This window comes from Poecilia latipinna, unplaced genomic scaffold (assembly GCF_001443285.1).
Source record: "Poecilia latipinna isolate Pla-1442-1.1 unplaced genomic scaffold, P_latipinna-1.0 Scaffold1321, whole genome shotgun sequence".
Classification (NCBI taxonomy): domain Eukaryota; kingdom Metazoa; phylum Chordata; class Actinopteri; order Cyprinodontiformes; family Poeciliidae; genus Poecilia; species Poecilia latipinna.
Window position 1 is genome coordinate 73,443 of NW_015113937.1, and position 7,512 is coordinate 80,954.

The 7,512-nt window shown below is 37.7% G+C and overlaps 2 long non-coding RNA genes across 3 annotated transcripts in view; both read left to right on the plus strand.

Moving 5' to 3' along the window:
* LOC106961674 (uncharacterized) overlaps nt 1-686 on the plus strand; it is a 3,820-nt gene extending 3,134 nt beyond the window's left edge. The window contains exon 2 of the long non-coding RNA XR_001427822.1: nt 504-686. This is a non-coding gene — a long non-coding RNA (uncharacterized LOC106961674). The remainder of the gene's footprint in view (nt 1-503) is intronic.
* A 301-nt stretch (nt 687-987) lies between these two features.
* On the plus strand, nt 988-2,925 carry LOC106961673 (uncharacterized). 2 transcript variants are annotated; one of them, XR_001427821.1, is made up of 4 exons: nt 988-1,788; nt 1,908-2,033; nt 2,278-2,452; nt 2,654-2,925. It is a non-coding gene; the product is annotated as an uncharacterized LOC106961673 (long non-coding RNA). The 2 variants fall into 2 exon arrangements; XR_001427820.1 differs by having other exon boundaries at nt 1,908-2,452.
* Nucleotides 2,926-7,512: the final 4,587 nt, after the last annotated feature.

The following is a 7,512-nucleotide window of genomic DNA, read 5'->3' on the forward strand; positions in this document are numbered from 1 at the left end:
CTACACTCTTAGAAATGGCTGTAAATTTACAGCGGAATTCCAGCAGTAACATACTGTTATTCCAAAATACGGTAGGATATTGTCAATTTAATGTCTTCTTCTGTTGTCATAATCAAGACTGATGACTGGCAGTAAACTACCGCAAAATAATTGTACAATACAGTTTTTTTTCTAGGCAAGACATTTTACTTGTATTTGCATCTTAGAGAACCAGCATTTAAAGACAATGTTAAACGGAAAGAAAAAAAATACTTTCCATAATAAATCTTTTAGGGAATGAATCAAAATCTACAGAGCATAATCAAAAGTGTTAGATTACCAGTGTCGATGTTGTATGTTAAAAATACAATGTTAATTAAACACTTGTTTAGTCAAATTCAAAGATAGGTTTGTCAGTTTGCCTAAAGAAATGGTGTTTGATAAAGAGTTGCTCCCACAATCGCAACGTATCTGTGACGTCACGTGTTTGTCCTGGCGTCTTGTCTGGAGCTTATCATAACAAGGTAAGTTCCCCAAAGCTATTAAAACATGCTCTTTATGTTCTCTCTTTAATGTATTTATGTAATGTAATGGTGATGTATTGTCTCAATGTTTGTAACTCCCTGGCGGACATTATACCACAATGTATGCTGCGTTTATACTGTTATGTATTCTGTATCTCAATAAAGATCTATTTTAAAAAAAAAGTAAGTTTCATGTTAAGATCATCATGTTTTTGATTTTGATTATTTTTTATGAATGCATTAACTTTCTGTTTGCGCAAGAGTATCAACTTATGCTTAATGTAAGTTTATTTGTTTGGATATCGCGGTACGACTGTTCAGTACAGGGGAGCTCAAGTCCAGTCCTTGAGAGCTGCTATCCTGCAACTTTCAGATGCTTCCCTGCTCCAATTAATAACCCTGAATCAAATGAATGGCTGGTTAGCAGGTCTGTTCGGAGCTGATCCAGGTCTGTTGGAGTAAAGATGCATCGAAAAGTTGCAGGACGGTAGCCCTCGAGGACTGGACGTGAGTATCCTTGGTTTATTGTTTTTGTTAGCAGCTAAAGCTAGCCAAGCAGGTGTAGCAGGGGGTGTCGGTGGTTAAACGAACATTAAAACTGTCAGAAAGGCCGTTTGAGTTAACAGTATTTAGCTGCGAAGTCGTTTTCTTGAAGTTTTCGGCTATAGACGGCATAATGGGGAGAGTGGCTGTGCTGGACCTGTGGATTGATCTATGCGATCAAAGCTAAGCCAAAATGTTTTTGTCTCTATAAATAATAATGATAATAAATAATGACATATTGGCTGCCTCTTTTTTTTCTTCATTAGTACGTCATGTTGGTGACTGAAGCCTGTTATGATGACTTCAACACATTTCTTCTGACAGGTTGGCAGAAGAAATGCTGTCCAGAATGTTTCTATACGCTGACTAATTTCTATAATGCCTAATGTCTGAGTTGTGTTCATGGTAATTATTTCTGACATTTTTATGCTTTATGTTGTAGGTGGTGAAAAATGCTCTCCAGGGTAAACCGGGTGGACAAAGTATTTTGAATGACTGTGATTGTGATACACACACACACACACACACATATAGGTGGGTCTGGTTAGTTTTGCTCACACTTCTCTTTAAAATGTTTATTTATTATCCTAATGTGTCTGCTATTTATCCTGTTGTTCCTCCAGGCTGGGAAAACCAGGCATTCTTCTGTTGGTTCATGTGCTTCATCCTACATCCAAAGGCCACAAGAAGAATCCAAAACAGCTCATGTCAAACTGTGGACCATGTTGTCAGATATGTGCAGGTATGTGGTTATTCTAATGATCCACTTTCTTATTGTCTTTGTTTGCTATCTGAATGTAGCTGTGCTGCTAAATATATTGAATAATTTTTATTATTTGTCGTCTTATCATTATGTCAAAGATGCAAGCCAGTGTTGAAGCCTTCTTCCTTGCCGTGGAACCAGGACAGCCCTTCCTCCTGCATGTTGGTGAAAACAAGAGCAGCACCAAAGACACTGCACCATCAGTGATCACAGGATCATCCAAGGTAGCTTCAGATGAACTTTCAAAGCACACTTCACCTTCAGTGCAAAGTACCATGAATTCCTCTACAACTTCTGTACATTAATCCAGCCTACAGTTTTCAACATTGATGTGACTTGCACGACAATTGAGGAGTTTAAGATCCTTGCTTTTACTTTACCTGGCAGAGTGGACACTCTTTATTATGATGATCATTTAAATGCATACTGTATCAATAAGAGGATTTGTTTTGTGTTCTTCCAATTAAGGACTTGGTGTATTACAGTCCCTGCGGCAAGCAGTTTTCTGCATGGTCAGCATTGAAGGCCATATTGTCTTTGAGAGGGTCCAGCCAACATTCCAGACAGGACAGTGTTGTCCATCTTCTTCATCTTCAACCTCCAATATTAACATGAGGCAGCCAAGACTTTGGTTCATTCAACGGTAAAACCATTCCTATAATTTTTTACAATGACATGGTTTTAAAGTTTTAAAGCAAGTTATGATTAACATTTGACAAAGGTGGTGATGTTTTCTCTATACGTAATTAAGAACAGCTTTATTTATATATTGTACCAGCTATATTCAGAATGCCACACTATTTATATTCTCAGGAATTTTCCCATTTTTGATTTTGTTTTTTAGTCGCTTCATTGGGATTAACCCAGAAAGGGGCACAAAAGCCAGGCATGGGAAGATGGTATCCCAAAACACAGGAAAGACCATTCAAAAGAAAAAGTGATGGTCAATGTTCAGGTTTCCACCCTCATCAAAAACCTGATGGACTTTGAGTGGCATCTCATTAATGTTCTATCGTAAAACTAAGACTGTACTTTAAAAAGTAGCATTACAGTTTTCTTCGCAGTAGCTTACTCATAAAGTGAATGCAGTAGTAAAACTAAATTTACAGTAAAAATACTGGAACCTANCTGTCATTTGGGAAAGCCCAAATGTGTCAGGTGTTCTCCCATGGAATACTAAACCTGGACCAGCAGGCGAGGGGAGCTGGGTGTTAATGCAGCGGGAGCAGACATCTCCGAAAACGTCGGAGCAATATTGCAATTAGGTGATGCACTGATGAACCGAGCAGAAATGTGAGATTTATACATCTACATTCTCGCCTACAAACATTGTATAAATCGTGTCACGGCTGCTAAGCAACATAACGCCGAGGTGGAGGCTAGGCAGCTAGCTGAAGGCTACAGCTTCTCTCTGCAATGCTCTCTGCCTTCGCAGGACCCCTCTTCCGTAGACCGGGTCGTTTCTCAAGCCCAGGACAGAAGAATAAGCTTGAAAGGATTTAGACCCTGAACTCGGACACAAAGCTCTAGTGGTCTGGAACACTTGTTTTTATGTATATTTTGCATGTCTTTTTTGTTTGCATCTTTTCTTTGTTCTATTTGTTTTTCTCGTGTTTGCTGCGCGTTTGCACCTGTCGGCCACCGTAGTATTTTAACGCTTCTGTATTTTAGTTCTGCTGGGCTCCATATGGTTGTGTGTATTTGTTATAAGTTGCATTGTGATCACTGTTATGTGTAGAGTGTTATGGGCTTCCCCTGTCTGACTCTGCTGACTCCCACTCACATGTGATGGACCTGTCATGTGGACGGGGGAGCGGGAGGACCAGGACCGATGCTGACAGAACACCGGAAGAGCGGAGAGTTCAGTGTGTTAGCAGTGAAGCCATTCAGTTGAGTCTAGCGATTTGTTAGAGGCGCGAGCTGCAGCCTAAGGAATAGCAGCTCACTCTTATTTCTAATAAACTCTGTTGGCGGGACTACATCTGCGGTGTGTTGGGGTCATTACAGTATTTACTTACAGTACTACACCACTTTAACAGGTAATTACAGGATTGAAAAGGTAAATGTCCAAAATACTGGTATCTACAGACAGCTTTTTTTTTAACCGTTTTTCTGAAAGAACGGTTAAAAAAAAAAAAAAAAAAGAAAGAAACGGGTGTCTGTAGGTACCAGTATTTTTTTTTAATCGTTCTTTCAGAAAAATGGTAGATTACCGTTCTTTCAAAAAAAAAAAACGGTAAACTATTGGCAGCTACAGACGCCAGAAGTTTACCGTTCTTTCACAGTATCTATGCCGTGCTTGCATTGACGGTAATTTACTGTCAGGATTAATTACGGTACAGCTACTGTGCATTTACAGTAAACTTCTGGCGTCTATAGCTGCCAGTATTTGACTGTAAATTTACAGGATTATTTCTTAGAGTGCAGCTGAAGTCAGAGTCTGTTGACTCAATCTGACCTTTACACCATTTGTCAAATGGTTGACAAAGGTTAGACGGACGTCTCCTTTGTCAAAGGAAAGGCATAAGAAGTCCTGATTATGTAGGAAGAAAGCGCTCTAATCGGATGAGACTCCAGTTTAACTTGTTTTTGCCTGCATACAAACACAAAAACACTGTGAACCATGCTAGCAGCATTCCAACAGGAAACATGGTGTTGGCATCCTTATGATGACAGGAAGCTGTTCTTTAGCAAAGACGGAACAACTGGTCGCAATCAATCTGAACGAAACAAATACAGGTCAAGAAAAGCTCTGAAGCCCAGGACATGCAGTGCAAGCTCAACAACATTAAATCTTAATCATTTCTTTCACACTGCAAAATATAAAATGCCAGACTCAACTGTTTGTTACTGTATCAGGTTAGAATTATCAGTCCAACAATAAGTGTGCAGCAAGGTTTTTTGTGTTAATGCATGTTTTATTAGAGCCAGACTCTAAAAAGGGACTGGAGACAGCTGTACAGGAGCTCAAGGCTGGAAAAAAACGGGCCAAAAATCACTCATATGCCACAGCAGCAGTCACACTGCATGATTCTTCTGGAATATTTCTGACACTGCTTGATATTTATTGTGACAGTTGATAATCACACAGAGTAAGACCCGCTTTAGACGCTGTAAAAGACTTGAGACTGGGGCTGAGGTTGACCTTCCAGCAGGACAATGACCCTAAGCATATACTTTGAGATAAAACAGCTTTTTTTTCTTTTTTTTTTAGATTAATCCCTTAGCTGTCAAACCCAAAGATAATGAAACCAGGAGGACACCAGTGTCCTCACAACAGTTAAAGGGTTAAAGTGTAATGGCTGAGTTAAAGTAATACATTTAATCGGATAAAATCTAATTTAAAAATTTGGTACGAGTTGAAAATTGCTGGTTACATCTATTTTCTGTCTGACTGAAATTGAGTTATTTTTAATTAAGAAAGAAGAATTAAAAAAAAAATGTTTGGAGACAAAAAAAAAAAAACTGGCAGCTGGAACTGCAGAAAAAGGCAATTTGACAATATGAACTTTCTACAACTTCATCTGTAAAAAAAAAAATATTTATCTTTTAATTATGCACTACTTTGTGTTGTTTTATTGTACAAAAAATAATTTTAGTTTGTAATACCATTTAGTGGAAGTTCAGTGACTGATAGTCAGGAACAAGCCGAATGCTTTAAGCCTGCAGATCACCTGAAAGCAACTAAAGCAGAAGGAAGGTAAACTCTCCCTTCATCATCTTCTGCTCTTTCTTTGAGATTTATGTCTATTTAGGTTCTATGAGTGTTTTTAGTTTTCTCCACTGAAGATATGATCAAAAAAATTGCCATGTAGTTGTGGTAAAAGTAAAGTTCCCTTTCTTCCTTTGAAAGCTCATCCTTGGTTGTGCAACCTGTTACATCAAGTTGTATTTAGTTTTTTTCCACACAAGCCTTTTCATCTTGGCTTCACGTTTCACTTGTTCAGTGAATAATGGCGGTGTGGGATCTGTGGACAGTTTCTGTAAAAGAAAATATAACCTGCTCAAGACAGTCATTGTTATTTTGAAATAGAATTAATTATTCTTTAATTTACCATAGCTTTATGATAAATTAAAGCTACCATAAAGCTTTAATTTACCATAAAATTAAAGCTAAAGTACACTTTATAATAATAATAGCAATTGGCAACATATATATATATATATATATATATATATATATATATATATATATATATATATATATATAGAGAGAGAGAGAGAGAGAGACTTTTACGTAATTTTATTCTATAAAAAATAAACAAATAAATCAGACATTCTGCTTCCTGCTGTAAAGACAGCAGCTGTGTGTTAGAAGAGTGAAATACACTTTTTGTGTCTTATTCCCCTCAACTGACATCAGAAAATCTGGCATGCCTACAGTGGTAGAGCAGAAATGTTAGAAACGAACAGGTTGCAGCAAAGCTTCTTGGACAATATAAACATACTTGACTTGAATAGTCTCAGTGTGTCTTAGTACACAGAGCAACAAGAGAGAAACAGAGAGACTGCAGTGATGACCAGAGCATCAGATGATGCAACGTGCACGCCTCACTGTGAAGGAGTGTTTTTGCGCATTGATTATTGAACTGTTGGATGCGAGTCTCCCTTGATTTTCCAACCAAAAAGGTTCAAAAGAGTTTCTAAAATCCACATCAGTTCAGCGTAACCATGGCGATTCCTAAGAGATTTAACCCACACCCCCTGTTTCTGATGTACATCTCCTTTATCAGCTGCTCAAACTACCAGGCTTGTCAAAAATGTAAGTGGAAATGAACTGTTATTCCATCTATCCTTCTTTTAAACAATACCCTGTCAGTAACTGCTGAACCTGATTTCTATGTCACTGAAGAACGGCATACGACTGAATCTTTAGGTGGTCTTTTAAAGTCTTGTAATTTGTGGTTGGATGTTTGTCTTGGAGGCCAGAATTACTCTTTTACTACCTTGAATGAAAATATTTTACTTCATTCTGCAAAGGGCTATAAGCCCTTTGGAATATATAAGAAAATATTCATCCTTTTTTTGTAATGTGCTGCAAGAAACAGCCTTGTTATTTCTGCCTGGAATCTCAACTCTGCCCAACAATCTGGGATACGGACGGTTTCTTTTGTATTCCCGTTCTGTCGCACCTCTGGGATTCTTCCAACAAAACCCATCTCCTTGGCTGGAAACAGGAATTCATTGCTGACATTTACAATCCTTAAAATATTAATACTGCTTTTCGACAACTTCAAAAAAGAACAGTATTTATTTATTTATTTATTTATTTTTTTGTATTTTTTTTTTTACAAGGTCTAAATAAAATGTCCCTTATAACAAACAAAGTGCCAATAAAAGCTCGGGCCAGAATCAAAGAAGGTGATGGGAAAAGATGAAAATAATGTTTATATTATAACTGGCAGCTTTGCAGCAAAATGTAAAGCTATTTGACCTTTTGTGATGGGGCGTAGTGTTGGCAGATAAACAGAAAACCAGACACACTATTTATCTTGGCAAGAAATTAAAACATTTGCGATGAAAATTCCTTTAAATTCAGAGACATTTCTAGACATATTATTAAAATGTTTTCAGGCTTGTCTAACAAAACAAAGGTCAGCTCATAAATCCCACTGATGTTTCCAAATTGTCAATATGCAGCGTATGATTAGAAAATATCACCGAACAGAGTTCAACCAGGCTCCAAGCTCTCAAACAGCTGAG